Source organism: Bactrocera oleae, chromosome 4, assembly GCF_042242935.1.
Source record: "Bactrocera oleae isolate idBacOlea1 chromosome 4, idBacOlea1, whole genome shotgun sequence".
Classification (NCBI taxonomy): Eukaryota; Metazoa; Arthropoda; class Insecta; order Diptera; family Tephritidae; genus Bactrocera; species Bactrocera oleae.
The window spans coordinates 71,706,160-71,720,997 of record NC_091538.1 but is presented as its reverse complement, the minus strand read 5'-3'; positions in this window follow the sequence as shown (position 1 = coordinate 71,720,997).

Below are 14,838 nucleotides of genomic sequence, written 5' to 3'. Positions count from 1 at the left end.
GATCAAAATGGAGAAACAAAACAAAAAATACCGAAAAGCCATCGTTAGGCATAAAAGTGTGGGCAGGTGAGAAAAATAGACGACAATCAGCGCCAAATCAAAATCGATAAAGCCAATAGTTGACGAATAATGTAGAGCAAATTCAAGCGAGCTAAGCCAAAAGTGGACAGATTCATGCTTGTACCGTTATGTGTGCAGTGCTTTGGGTAGAAATGGTGGAAGTCACTTGTATAGCAACAGCACTCAACCTTTATTAGTGTCAATCGAAAAAGGGCGCGCACCCTACGACCCTCATCTTGCGAGCACATAACTACGTTTGTGCATAATATTTTAACATTGAAAAATATACTCTAATTTTGTTAGGGATTGGGTACATTCGGCTTGTACTTCCGTTATTGTGTGCACAAGTTGAAATGGTGTTTACGGAATAAGGACATATTCATAAGGACAATTCATGCATAAACATGTTTTTTTTTGTTTGTTCTTCGGTCTGTCAACTCACACTACTGACCTATGAAATATTAAATGGAAACAATTTAACAACGTTTATTTTTTTTAACAGCAAAGTTCTGAGAATCTCAAAGCAAACCCCGAGTAACGGCATATTATTGTTCTTTCAGTGAAGTTTCCATGAATTTATTGCAACACTCCAAAGACTACTGTGATTTTATACCGAGACATTTTTAAAAGATTTTCTTTCTTAGCTTTAAATAGAAATACCCATTAAATACTGGGCTGTTGTTAGGCTTCCGAAGAAAGTTTCGGAAAATTTTAAAGGGTTTTAGCTAAAAAACTTTCATATGCATAAAATGAGAAACCCCCATCCCACTTAAAATTTCAAGCAAATCGGTCGAAAAGTTCTCGCGTTATGAACGTGAAAATTGGCAATTGGTAGGCCTTTGAGAAGAACATGTTTAAGTTGCCAAGTTCGACTGATTTTTGCCAAATTTGTCATTATAACGCTTTGAGTTTTATAAAATCACTTTGGAAGATGTACCCGAGTCGATTAACAAACCCACCATTACACTCGTATTGCTGTAAATTCCTACAACTTTTATGTTTTGCGATTTACCCAACGCTTTTGCTCTTACTTCTGATTTCTGTGCCGTTGTGTGTCTCGTTTTTTCGTCTATTTGCGAGCATTCAAATTTATGCGCCAAATATTATGCAACAAATTTTTCCCACTTAACTGTATTTGAACAACTGCCGCTGGAGCTCGTGAATTTAGCATTTTACTACGTTCATGTGCACATACATAACTGCGCATAGGTACGTACGTCCCGCTACATATTTATGTAATCGTCGTGCAGCTAAGTAGGTATGCGAGAGTTTTTATTATGCAAATTTCGTGATATCAAGTATTTCTCTCGTCGATTCGACAATAAAATGAGTGAAATGTACAAAGAAAAATTTTACCTTTGCTGCAGTGCCCACACGTCCCGAAAAAGCCTTGCACCATACCTGAGCGCGTCTTGTCCGCCTTGCACCGCCGCTAGATGACTCACTCGCGCCGCCAATGGCAGTTTTAGCACAGCAATTCAGCTAGTGCATACTTCTCCACGAACTATTCATAATGTGACTTACTTAGTTACCCACTAAGCTGCCACTTTCGGCCGCCTTTTGTGGCTCCACAGTCGGCTACTGCTGCGCGCTTACCTTTTTCACTCATTTTATTTACTCTGCGGAATTCACTAAGCAGCTAAGAAAGGGAAATATTTGCAATAGTCGAAAAAACTTTGAAGAAAAATGGTGAAGCCAAGTTGTAGGTGCCAACACTTTAATATGAAATATGCATGTGTATAGGTAATAATGGTGCGGTTGTGCGTTTGTCGTGGCATTTTTCCACTTTTATATATTTTTTCATTTACTCTCTCACGGTCGCTTTCGAAAATTTCTCAAATAACATAGATTTTCAAGTCAATGAAAAACACAAACGCACACACACACACACACACTAGTTAATATACATATTTATTTTTAAATATATGTTTGTGCATATATCTGGCATAGGTATGATGTATGTAGGTATAGGCGTATGCTTACCAGCCAGCCAACTTTACGACTATTTCATAGTGCTGACAAAAATGAGATTCTCTCGCCTTTTTATGTCTGCCATTTCTTTACGAGTGCGTGCGTGTCTGTGCGCCAGGTACAGCTGTAAGTCTTATTTTGCCTTGGCGCAAGCACAGGCGACGGAGTAAGTTGAAATTTGTGCTAGGAATTTGCATACGACTTGCCTCAACCGCTGCACAACCAGCTGAAACGAGTCAGCCTTTAAGGCGCGCGCACTTGCTACGCCTACTGGCATCTTCGAGTGAATATTGCCCATATTATGGAGAAAGTATATATCCAATTCGGTTGTCGCCTCTTACCTGCGCACATGTATAGGTGTGTTGTGTGCACTCACACACGCATGCATTCCCCATCAATTGTGTATATATTTACGAATTATTTGCATTTTATTTGTGCATACTTTCTTTGCTTTGGCCTCGTGCAACATATTTGCATGCCTTCAACGCCTATATTTTCACACCGAGAATGTAACCCAGTAAGCACATGTGCGCTTATGGTTTCTTGTCTCACAGAAGTGAAAAAAAACCGTTAGAGTTCCGAAATCATTCGTTTGTATATTTATGCCAAGTTGCAACATTTTGCAGAAAGCTTTGACTTTGACTTTTCACGAATATTTTAGCACTGCTTTGTACAATAATCTATGCCAAATTTCGTAAATATAGCTCGTCAATAAAAGAATTTTGCATGCAAGCATTTGATTTTGATCGTTCAGTTTATAAGGCCGCTATATGCTATGCTGATCCGATATTGGTGGTTGCAACAAATTAACAGATTTTCGGGGAGTAAAAGACGTGTGCAAAACCGATTTTTCTAAAATTGAGCTAATACTTCGCATATACACTCCTACAGGCTGACCGACGGACATGGCTAAATCGACTCAACTCGACACGCTCATCATTTGGCTTAGCTCCAAAAAACGAAAACTTGGTTCGCTGGGCAACCCGCACTGCACCGCCCTAGTAGTCTAATGCAAAATTTATGCACATCCGAAACTTTCGACATAAAATTCGATATATTTTTCTTTGGTGAGATATATGAGTATGCGATATCCGACTTCCACTTCAAGCTGCAACAACAACAACAACAATAATGGCAAGTACATAACTCAATGGTGCTGCCAATACCAGCGGCAGTCTTACTTGCATTTTCGCACGTCGCTTCTCCCCAACACCTTAATCGACTTTTCGTTTTATGAGTTTGTCATCGCTGCAACTTGCTTCTGCTGCACAGCATCAATACTCAGTTTTATTTCATTAAATTCACTTGCTCGTGTTGTCGTTGTTATTTTGTCGCAACTATTGTAATTTGCATTTCTTCGTTTGCACCGTGCAACAATTAGTACGGAGCGCCAACAACTGAAGTAAGCAACTACTCGACGTTGCAAGGCATTCAATTACACACACTTTACATAGCACTTGGTTGCAGTTAGTGATGAATGTTGCAAGTTCGCCAGCAGTTGGTTGCCGTTCGGCAGCAGAGTAAACTGCGAACGGAAGTGTTGCACACCGCGACAGTTGACTGTATTGAAAAGTAACAGTTAATTTGATAGGAAAATTTCTGCTCCAACTTTTCGCTCGTATCAAATAATTACAATTAAAATAAATGCTATTCTACAACTTTGTTTGTTGACTTTGTTTGCGAACATTTCAGATATTCCTGGGCGTCGGGCGATGGTGCGGAGGTAGCTGAAAATACGGCTGTGCAAGATGTTGCAAGTTTAATAACTAATTTATTGCTGTGAATTTATTTACTTGCAACAATAAAATACATGTAATTGGCTAAATATTTGCTGGTAAGTACACGAACTAATGAAACAAAACTAAAGTGTGTGAAGTATAGTACACCTGTAGGAGCGAAGCAGCCAGATAAGTGTGGACCACGAATGTGTCTGTGAAAAGTTGTTCGCTGGCTTGAGAACTGCCTGCCCCCAAATTCAGTCAACGCCTTCGAAACATATTGATGGCGCTTTAAGAATGCGTGCCGAAAATATTCCTACGCTAGCAGCAAAAGGATGGGAAAGGCTGCTAAATTCGATGGCCGTTAACAGCACAACTCTCTCTTGGAGATGACTTGGCGCTAGAACATAAAAGCAAACAAGAGAGCAGCCAAATTACCTTCTTTATAAAAGGTGTATATTTTTGCTTTAAGTATAAATCACCTAATTTAATCGCTGGAGAGCTGCACAGGAATTTCAAGCAGCACTTATTTCAACAAACCAAAAAGTAAGATGTTTTGGAGATTGAAGAAGAAAAGATCTAGATATATTACAAAACAATCAAATTCATGTTTTAGACCATCTAAAATATCAACAGAATTTTACTAAAGCGTTTCCGATATATTATTTAAAATTCCACATGAGTTTTTGACATTTTTTCTTCTTCTGGAATCCTAAGTATCTTTGCCAAAATCCAGAATTTTATATCACAGTCGTGTTACAGACCGGCATAAATCCAAAATGACGAGATCGAATACTTTTGCACATGATGTCTTATAGAGACATGCCTCTTTTCCGGCTAAAAACAGAGAATATGTACTTTTTTAAATACTTTTTCAACTGCAAGAAAACTACAAGAAAAAGTTTTCACTTCCTAAATCCTATCTCACTATTATTTCCTTTGACCATCTTTGTTAACAACTCGTCTTATATCCGACATTTCTAACAACAATTCTTGCTTTCAAACTCCACTGCTAACCCTACACAGCCCTGCAAGAAAACCAAACAAAGTCAACTGTAATTGTAATTTCAATTACTCTACTTCAGCACTCAACTCGACTCCACCGTGGCGCACTTCATTACAAATCCGATAATATCAGTGACGGCGCTAAGCAGTGAACGAAGTTTAGCCGAGCTGAGCAAACAGTGCCGGTGAACCTCAATACTACTGGCTGTCGCCTACAAAGCTGGTTTATTAGACGACGCACTGCATGCTCACCTTCGGCTTACCTCTGGCCACACCTCGGCAGCACCCGCAGCCAGGCATTGTCGCTGTCTGTCATTAATTTCAATTCAATTTATCTTCGTTGGTGGGTCGCGTATACTACAGATGCAGCCAATGTTGTTGCTACCCAAAAAAACAAGCAACAGCAGTGGTAACGCAATTGTTGCTTGGCATTTACTGTTGCTCGCTCGCTTCTTTACTTTTTGCAAATGAGCATGAGCAATCGTCTGTTCCGGGTGCCGTTGCATACGAACGCAGAAGCGTGCAATCGCCGGCAATAATTCGCTCGTAACGCCAAAGGTGAATGTGTTCGATGCAATTTGGTGAGGTGGATGGGCAGCTGCAGCCAACTGAAACTCGTATTGTTTGTGCGGCTAACATTTTCAATGTGACTAAGCAGCAGGTGGTGGCAACTTGAGTTTTGGCAAACTACTCCACTGCTCATTTCATTTCAATCTACTCACTACAGCTGGCTGCTCATTGTCCGTTGCTCATTGCTGTCTGTTCAAAACCAAAGTCAATTGTGTACAGTACAAACATGCGAACAATTAATCAAGTCAACCTTTGCCACAAACACTTCAACATTTTCACTGCCAGCAACCAAGCAACCAACTCGCCGGCCGATCGAGCAGACAGCCAGACAGACAGTCGGATAGGCGAGCAAGCAAACCAAATCAGGCACCATAATTCTGCTCGTGTGCTCATGTACTTGTCTTACTGCGAACTACTTCCTGCTCTCTCGCTCTTTCCATCTTTGTCTTTGTCTCTCCTTCGCTGCTTCATTGCACACACCGCAGCGGAAGTGCGAGTGTGGAGCTTGGCACAGCCAACGATTTGAATCGCCTTTACGATTCGATCAGCTGCAGAAGTGCTTTGTGTTGTTGTTTTTGTCACTATTGTTTTTGTGTTTGTTAAATAGCAGTTAGTTCTGGTTGTTGTTATGGTAACTAAAACATACAACAAACACTCAACATGGCAGCTAACAGCAAAATCAAATAATGCAACGGTGATGGAGTTGAAGGCTGACAGGAGCACCACAAAAGACAAAGGCAGCCAGAGTTGCCAAATCGACAAGACGACCTTTGTGTGATGCTTTAGGCGCAAAGACTTAATGTTTTTAACTGGATACGGGAGTTTATCCATGTTGTCAAACAATTAACCAGAATATATATAATCAAGCCACTTCACATCAGTTTAAGGATGCGACAGCCTAAAACAAGGTGACTTTTGAGTATTAAAATAAAAAACTAAACAATTGTTTAAAAATTTTATTAAGGATATATTATAGATATTTTAGGAATACGCAGTAAAGTTTGTTAAGAAAAAAATTAAATATTCTCCGAATTACAGGCGAACTCAGACGGTGCTGCAGGTCCTCCACTACACAATGATTCCGACCTTCTCCGTGAATGAAACCTAAAAACAAAAATTCTAACATACGTACTATGGTCTGCGGTTAAAAATATATATAAATAAATTTGACGAAATTGAATTTTAAAAAAAAGTTGAATATCTTCCAAAATGTTAGTATTTTTGGTCTACCAAAATTCTATTTTGCCTCATACCAAAAAACTGCTAGGTCATTGTATCAAATTTGAAAGATGTAGTTTTTGGAAAAACGCCTTTAAAGCTAAACTGATGGAACTGATTCAACTGCTGGTTGATTAATAAGAGACTACACGTTAGAAGGCTGTAAATCAAAAACTATTTCAGATATCGCTATAAATTTTTAGTATGTTATTTTCAAAAGTATTACCTACACACTGGTTGCGCCTCTGAAATTTGCTCAGCTAATGAAGAAATAAATTTACGGTTCTGTAATCAAATAACTAAATTTTCGTATACAGAGGGAAGATTTTTTTTAAAATTACTTGTACAATAACTACGACAGAAAGTGGGTTTGGCCACAAATATGTGTACAGCTATTTTAGACTCCCTAAAACCCGCGTTCTTCACTAATCGCTGTATTCATACTGACTTTTTCAGGCACGATGGCTACCCTGCTAACAACACAGTTAATGTGCGCGTCTTCTCCGCGCCCATTCATCGCACGCACAATCATTAATTTGCTAGCAAATTGTGTGCGTATCTGTTCGATAGCAACTCGAGATTTCCATTGTTTCTCCGAGCAGCTAACTTAACTAACCGGCGGCACGTGTGCGCCTGTATTGAACGGAGGAAGCTATAACAACCACACACTCACACATGCTGCCGTAAAAGCGTGGTGTGTGCCAGCGTTTAATCAGCTTTGCTCGCCTTACCGCACATGCTCGGGCGTTCGAGCTGCAAGTGTGCATGTATGTATGTATGTAACGGAGTTTATATCTATGAAGTTCTTACTTTTTATTTGCCCTTACATAGTTTTTGCCCGTTCTCCCACGGGCACACGGGCACCTTACAAAGGCATTTGTTGAAGTGATTTTCCTTGTTTACTATCAACTCGCTTTTGTTTATTCTTTGCCGTATTTGTTGCAATGTACTTAACTGTTTGCCGCGCGCTCGCCACATTTATAAGCATAATTGACAATTGAAATTAATTAGTACGTTTTTGTTGGAGCTTATATTGTACTTCAGCTGCATTCTCCCTACAACATCGCTTAAGAGCTGAAGTCGCACTTTTTGTTGCCTACTTTTAAGCGCCTTAACTACATACTGCATGTGAGTATTTCCTCTGATTCAGAAGTTTTTGTTTATTGCTCTGCTCTTCTTGGCATCGTTTTTCATGTTAAATGTCTTTGCTTTTTATTGCGTTCACTTTCTCGTTTTTGCTCTCTTGCCTCTCCCCTTAAGTATTGCGCGTTGTTAATTATTTGTAACGTCTGCATGTCTTCTCACTAATAGCGGAGCACTCATTATATAAAACCAAACAAAGAAACTAATTGAGAAAATGGTGCAGATTCCTATTTCTCTTTAAATTTTTTGCATTTTAATAGAATTCGCATATTTTTTTTTTGTACTCTTTAGCAACTTATAAGAGTAAAGGTTTCAAGTACAATAAATTGAGTAAAGATGTACACGCTTTCTTCGACAGTTGAAATTGGTTTTTATCAAAACATAAAGTCAAGTTCAGTCAAGAAGATCTTTACTTTTTGAAAAAATTTTGAGAACGGTGACATAACAATTTTTACATAGAATCGAAAAAATTTCCTTTTACCAATAAGAGTACCATTTGGTATTTAAATACGATTCACTACAAGTATATCATCTCAACTATATTGATTTTCTTGTAATAAACAAAAATATTTGCTAAATAATTATCACGAGTTCAGGCTAGAATTCAGCCTTTGCTCAGCTATAGATGGAGGACTGAATTAAAGTCAACAATGCAGCGCCCACACTGCTTGAAAAACTATGGATCCAAGTGCACTTCTTGCTTAAGCTTGCCACTGAAAATGACTTTCGAGCATTCTCTTTAAAAGCATATCAAATGAACCGACTAGCAAGTTGAAGTTATCTTGCTTTAACAGACATAGAACTTACTTTTGCGTTACTGATGCTCACTACAATTCTCATTTCTGAATGGTTTTATGAAATGAGATATTCATGAGATATTCATTGCCATGCCTCATAATCTGACTATCTTAATTTGTATTTTATAAACATGTTCTTCTGCAAGCGATTGTGTCTTTTTGAAACATGTGCTTCAAGCGCTTAACCTCAAGCATATTTACACGCTTAGCTTTATGCTCCCACACCTTTAGTAACACAGACAACTCTTACGTCACACTGTACTTATACTATTTGCATGTACATACATACATACATGCAAATGTGGAAAAACTTTCCAATGCTTGCAAATCATTTCGATTCTCACGTGTAACTGAGCCGTGCGTGAGTCACGTGAGCACAAAACTTCCACTCAAACACTACTGCCAGAATTAATACCCAAAGCGTGACTAAACATACAAATGGAGTAGAAGTACTGGTGTGCTCACATATGCATATATATTCAACGTTATATTTTGCTAAGTGTGTGTGTGTATGTGTGACAGCATCATCCAGAGCCCGACAACGAGCAGAATTAAATTATACTTGAAGTAATTCGCTTGCAAAGATAAATTTTGTATATCACCTCCCATTTGTTGAGCACCTTCCGGCGGATATTAGCAAATACAACATTTATTTAATCAAATTTAGAAGCATCGTCTCTGCCAAGTCGACTTCGTTTGTCAAACAGCATGCAGCATTCAAGTACACTTGGCGCAGAAGTGTGTGTTAGTACTTGGTAACACACTTGTATTAGACGTATGCATGACATATGTGCCACTAACAGACTGCATATGCTTATGTGAGTGTAGAGCAGCCTTCTAGAGAGGTCGAAGCCTGAATGTCGTGATTTTTACTTTCAGCTGGCATATAAAGTTATGTATCATAGGAAATTTTGTGTAAATCGAAGTTAAGTGTGGAAGGTGTCTTCAAAGACTCTCTCTTCAGGTAAAAGTATACTTTCAAGTTAATATTGTAAAGTGTAGACGCCATTTTGACCTTCGAAAACTCGAGTAAATTATTTGCTATCACAAAATTTTCCTACGTGGTTTAAATTAAATAGTGTATTTATTGCTTCGTGTATGTGTGTGTGTGTGTGTGAGCTCTCGATGTAAGTTATTTGCATTTGCATTCGATTTGAGCACGCCTTTCAATTTGAGAATCACTCAGACGTGTCCTGTCACCCAATCGTTGACTCTTCCACTACGTGCAGCACAATCGCAGAGTAGCTGCCATAACAAAAACAACAACAACAACGCCAACAATAACAATACGAATTGCAGCGAAAACATCACATGCATACCAATGCAAAATACAAAAACACTCTGCACACATATCGCAAACGCAGCAAGTATTCTCTGTTATTCACACGCACACAAAATAGCTGCACAGACAAACACACCTACACGTACCCCTAACTGTGTTTGCATGCAAATTTATTTGTGATATTGTGAATGCGATAATCATTATCAGCAAAGTTATGAATTCTCACCAAAACTTCTTCGCTCAGCTTTGCGCTTATTTGCCGTAGTTGCAGCTATTTGCATGCGTGTGTGTGTGTGTATGGCCAACTTTTGAATATTTTCTGCAGATATTAGCACAACTTGCCGGGCGTGTATCGATATCGGTTTGCCTGCTGTCTGCGATAATTATTGCTGTTGCTGAAACTTAATGATTTCGCGCGAAACGTGCAACATTATGAGGCACTAAAAGTAATTCGCACGCTCACGTATACGCATGTACGCACACACATTAAATGCATAAAACGCTCATTATACTAAATACTTAATGGCCGGCGGTGTAATTTCTTTGTTACCAACCCAGAGTTGATTCTCAAATGACGCACGAAAGTCATAAAAAACATCTAAGAATTTATGGAAATATTTGTTGAATGCAGGCGCATACCGGGCGCTGAAGATTCCACACCCTCGAAACTGAGCCCTCATTTTAATAGGTGCGCGCCGCTGGCGTATAAATAAGTGCAATAATGCCACCTAATGTTGGCAATGACCGTTAAATTGCAAATTATTGGCGATTAATGGTTGTGGCCACACACACACAGACTGGTGTGTGGGTGTTAATTCGCCACATTTACTACTATGGCCGATTGTGTGGTCCATTAAACGACCTCCTCCTCCTCCTAGCAGAATATCTTACTGGCGCTCTACACACACACACACATTGCCAGTTGTAATTGTTTATCGTTAAAAATTTGGAATGTAGAATCCCTAAAAATGTGCTATTAAGAAATTTTTAATGGCAGTTGCCATATAAATGTCATTCCACAAAATTTATGCAGGCATTTACTACATGCTTGCCACTTTCAATGTCTTTGCATATTCCGCGTGAGCTGGAGTAATTTGCAAAGCAGGAAGCTCAACATACTTGGTATTGACGCATTAATAAATAATATTATTTTATGCACAACAATACAGCTCATATTTTTAAGTACTTGGAAAATAATTTGATTTTAATAGTATTATCAATTAAAATGCTGCAAGGAATTAAATAAGAATGCGGTTAATTTCACAGAATTCAATTGAATATCATATGTCCAAAATATTAAGCGCACAATAATTTATATTCATCGCATTCTGTCTTTTCAAGGTTCGCCATAACGGAATGCACATAAATCTTTACTGCTGTGTGTTAACCTTCGTCTTTGTTGGTAGACACGAAGACACATAGAGACACCCAAAAGAGCGCTAAGAACAGTGGGTACGCTTAAGATAAAGTTTGAAACTTAAAAAACGGTTATTCTTATTCGTTCTTGATATGCAGGCAAGGAACTTACTTTCAGCATGAAAGTTAAAAGGTCGAAGGTTTTATAACCAATATCACAATATATATTAGGGTGGAGCAAAAAAAATCTCTTTTGGGCTGGCTTTTAGCTAGCGTTCTCTTGAGATCTGAAAACACGAAAGAGTCGCAAAAGGTCAGGAATGAAGAAAACGGTGAATGCAGAGGCAATGGGAGGCGTTTACATTGACTTGAGATTGATCGTCTCCAATGTGAGCACACACGGCATTCCCTATGAGCAAAATTCTTGAAAATTTCCTTTGATATCTTTAAAGTATCATTTATCTCAATTAAATTCATTTTTGGATAACCCAAAATCATTTTGTGGACGTCCGGATTCATCGCCGGGACTATTGTGGTTTGCTGTGTCTGGCATAGAGCTCAGGCGATACTCACTTAGCTACAGCATTTCTATTTACATTACAGACAATGATAAAAGAAATAGCTATAGAACATTAGACCAGGGTCAACAATTTTGGAATCATCTTTTTGAATTACCTACCTTTTATTTCGTAGTAGCAGTAGTAAAAAAGCAGTTTTGAATCGTTTTGAAGATTTTCTGAGAAAGCTTACCATAGAATATATATTTATTTTTTACATCAACAGAAAGTAGAGACTTAAAAAATATACAGAGACTTTAAAATAATACAGATATTATTACAAAAGAACTTTTTTCTGAAAATTAGGTTCCTCATCCGAAACTAAATTAAAATATGATTAAAATAAATATTTTAAATAAAAACAAATAAAACGTATTTGGAAAAAGATAAAAAACTGTTATTTGGTACCATAAAACGCTTTATTCACCTTCAGCTGTTATTTAACAATTCTTTAAAAAGTGGGCGTGGTTCGCCTAATTTTAGGTTTAATGGGCATATCTCCAAAACCACTGAAGCTGAATCAACGAAATTTTCCCAAACCATATATTTTTCTTATACCCTCCGACAGTGTAAAAATGCATAAAACCCGCCCACTCTCTTTATAACGGTTTTGTTAAAAACTAGTAAAAGTAAGATAAATCAGTAAATAAATGAGTTACAGATATTAAATTTTACAACCGAGATAATACAAGAGGGTTTTATAGAACCCAACGTCAAAATGACACGATGGTCGTGGTACCGCCCACGTTAAAGTGAAATTACATATCTGCGGTCCTACTAGACCAATATCGACTAAATTTAGTAGGTAATATTAGCCTGACATTTCCACATTACAGTGCAGAAATTGGCAAAATAGGACTATAAGCAGGTAAATCAACTTATAACCAAAAATAGTCAAAATCGTACTACAACTGTTCAAGCCTCTGATACCGAATATGTGACGCCAGTTCCCATTGCGAAATTTTTACCGAGAATATCGTACAACGTGTCAGATATATATTGAAATTTAGAAAGAATTTTCCGCTGATTTAATTTTTGCAAGTTGCGAGAGCATAAAATGTTCGGTAGCACCCGAACTTAGCCCCTTATGACTGGTTATTATTATTTCCCTTTCCTAATGGGTTTCATCTTATTATTACGTTTTATTATATATTATATAAAGGATAAGGCTGATGAGACGTGTTGAAATTCGATTGTTTTTTATCAAACAAAATTCATTTTTGTAAAAGGGCGTAACCCCATAACTGCCATGCCCACACAACGCCAATAATCGTCAAAACTGCCATCCATTCTCGATCTTGATTTTCATGCAGTCTCTGAAGAAATTATTCAGATCGGACCATTATAGTATATAGCTGCCATACAAACTAACTACTATATGCTACAGAGTCCGATTTGACCAATTTACAAAGGTGTCATTGACTCCATAAAATGTAAACAAAAGGGTAATTGGGCCCAATTGTTAATAAAGGTTGTTGATTTCGCTAAATCTAAAATAGGTTGTGGACTTGGCTAACTGTTAACAAAAGGTTCATTGACCTCATAAATGTAAACAAAGGGGTCATTGCCTTAGCAAAATGTAAACAATAAGGTCATTGACCCCATGTAAAGGGTCACTGACCATAAATGTAAACAAAAGGGTCGTTGATTGGCAAAATGTAAACAATAAGGTCATTGACTTCATAATGTATACAAAGGGGTCATTGATAACGTAAATGTAAACAAAAGGGTCACTGACCCTAAATGTAAACAAAGATTGTTGACTTCGCTAAATGTAAACAAATGGTTGTGGACTTCGCTAAATGTAAATAAAAGTTCATTGACCTCATAAATGTAAACAAAGGGGTCATTGACCTTGGAAAAACGTAAACAGTAAGGTCATTGACCTCATAATGTAAACAAAGTTGTCACTGACCTTATAAAATGTAAACAAAGGGTCATCGATTCCATAAAATGTAAAAAAAAGAATCCCAAATGTAAACAAATATTAGAGAATTGGTTAAATGTAAACAAAAGGATACCCCAAGAAGGGTATTAGTGCCTCGGTGCAGCTGAAATTAACATTTTTCTAATTTATTATAAAGTTCTGCTATATGTGAATGTATTTTCCTTACTTTGATCTTCGCAAGTTGCAAGAGTTTAAAATGTTCGGTTACACCCGAACTTAGCTCGTTTTTACTTGTTACCATTTACAAAGGCTTCAGCTCTGGTCTATATGCCAGTTTCAGAGAGTTATAATTATGAAATTATATCACTAATATCACAAATCGCAAATAAACTTTATTTTGTGAAGATAACTTAATAGTCAAGTATGTACAGCTCATGATTTTTGAGATTTTTTTTTCTCTTCAATTACATTTTTGATTCACTCTGTATTGTAATAAAGCCATTTTTTGCGGTGCCGAAATCAAGGTGTCATCTACCTTCAAATTTTTACATTTTCCTCTTCTTTGTGAGTTGAAGGGCTCCAGAAATAACACTTCACATGTCTGAGAAGTGTGCATCATCTTATATAATATTATATTCTGACTATTGTTTTGCGTTAAAATTTGTTGTGTTTACTGCTCGCCTTAAGCACACTGTGCACCGCGTCGAAAAAATATATTGCAGTTGCAATGAAGGAGATGATGTGCCAGCAAATTTATATTCTAACGAAACGCAACTCAATTTAGCAGAACCTTCACCAAATAAGACACACAATATTCTTCGCAAAAACACTCAAATGATACATATACATGCATAGACGTGTGCGGCAGCGTATGTGCGTGCAACTTCCACAAAGGCCAAATAAATAAGAATAGAAATTAAGCTGCAACTGCACATGCAACGGTAAATTTGGCTACTTTCCTTGCTTTGTCGGTGTACCTTGGAGATTTTCATTTCAGCAAGCAAACGTAATGCGAAGCGCAAGCGAAATAAGAAAGCAGCGCAAAAGACTGGAGGTGTGAAACGTTAGGTAGTCTTTGTGGGATTTAACTGTAAAGCACAAAATTTATTTGAGGAAATCCTTATCGCAGTTTGTATTAATGAAACCAAGCTCCTCTGCAGAGTGGCGCAAATAAACGAAAGATGCAAAAAAGTCTCCACCAGTGGAGCGTGAAAATAATTGTTGAACTCTTTGTTTTGCTTCTGCCGGTACGAGCTCAAGGAGACCAAACGAA